This window comes from Balaenoptera borealis (assembly GCF_965194805.1).
Source record: "Balaenoptera borealis genome assembly, chromosome: 2".
NCBI lineage: Eukaryota > Metazoa > Chordata > Mammalia > Artiodactyla > Balaenopteridae > Balaenoptera > Balaenoptera borealis.
In genome coordinates, this window is record NC_138867.1 from 66,058,512 (window position 1) to 66,060,324 (window position 1,813).

The window sequence follows — 1,813 nt, forward strand, 5'->3', positions numbered from 1 at the left end:
GCTGCCATCCCATCACACCACATTTATCGTTAAGTGTAAGGATGACTAGGCCCCCAAAAGAAGATACCACACCCCTTTTCTCAATAAGATCCCAACTTCTCTTCTGACCTTACTTACTAACTTATGTAAAATTACACTGTAAAAGATGAGGGGTTGAGGTAAGGTGTGGGAGGTGGGGGGGGAGGCTAAATGTCCATTAGTAAGGAATTGGGGAAAAAGAAAGAGTGGTTTCTCACTGTAACTGCCATCCTTTAAATTCTACATCTCCGTGCTCTTCAAAAGCCTCACCGTTCTCTGGATCTGGGATCTGGGCTATTTCAGGCTCACTGGATTTATTTCACCTGATGCCTGAAGTGCCATGAAACAGCGAAAGAGCGAAACAGCAGCTGGTGAGCCCCACAGACCTCTAGCTTGCTGCCTGTTCTGCCAGGGGAGCCGGAGGGACCACGGTCCGTTAGGACAGAATGTGCGCACTGGGAACTCAACTCTTTAGAGAATCATGTGCACACTGGGAACTCAACTCTTTAGAGGAACAGTTTGGTTGGTCCCAATCTGCAATTGTTTAATGAAAGAACATAGGAGAGCCTAGAAAATATCTGAGTATATCATATGCAGAAAGGGTAAGTATCACTTTGTAAAAATTTCAATTCATTGTAAGCTAGGTTATGATGATAGCATATATATTAACTGAGGTAAGACCAATACACAGTAAAGTGCTAGAATCTTAAGTGTACAGCTTGAGGAATTTTTACATGTGTGTACCCCCATACAACCACCCCCAAATCAGGAAACTTTCCAACCCCAGAAGGCTCTCTCACGCACTCTCCCACTCAGTACCCCCATGCAAAGGTAAAATAGTTGTTTTTTGCTTTGGTTCATATTTAAAAGAGGTGGAGACTCTGAAAGAGAACCTCTCTAGGTGGGAGGTTATTCCTGGGCTCCATCATCCCCTCTGTACATGGACTGGGTCCTGAGAAGGAAGGGAAAGGAATCAGCTGGTGATGTGCACGTGGCCATAGAAGCTGGGTACGTGACCATCACCAGAGGCCTGGGCAGCTCCCTCTGAAATACAGGGCTGCAGTCCAAAGTCCTGGGGGGTCATTGCTATTTACAGTCAACCTTTCTGGTTTGTGGTGTATGTTGCAAGGAGGGCTATTTTTAAGCAGGGCGATGGCCTGGCAGGACCTTCTGGGTAGTAAATTAAGCTGGTGCGGATATAAAGTGAGATTGTCTAGCAATCTACTTCAGATGGCCTGATCTAGAAGGGAAAGGTGATTGTCCCTGAATCCAGGCCCCAGACAACGAGCTGGAAGGAGATGTCCTGGTCCCTGGTTCAGAGCATGATTAAAAACTGGAGAGAGGGAGCTTTAGACGTCTTCCTTAGCTTGGAGGGGAGAGGGGAGAGGGAAAAGGGGAGGGCCCCGGGAAGAAGGGACCATCCTCCACAGCTAACCGGGGCCCCAGGAATGGGCTCTTGAAGGAAGATAGGAACAAATTCCCTAACAGGTGCAGCAGTTTCCCGACGGTCCTTCCACTCCGAGGCCGAGGCCGGGAGGCCTCGGCAGCCAGTCAGCCGAGCTGCGGGCCCAGGAACCCCTCGCAGAGTTCTGGGAGAGGCAGCCTCCAGGACCGGATTTAGGGGAGGGAAACGATTCAGAGAAAGGGCAGGTGCTAGAAAACGGCGGAAGAGTCGGGGTCCTGCCTTCAAGGGCAAGGCTCGGGGACCAAGTGCGTCCCGAGGCCTCAGACGGGATTGGCCGAGACGGGCCCCGCCCTGCCCCTCCCGGCCCCGCCCCGCCCCGCCCCGCCCGGG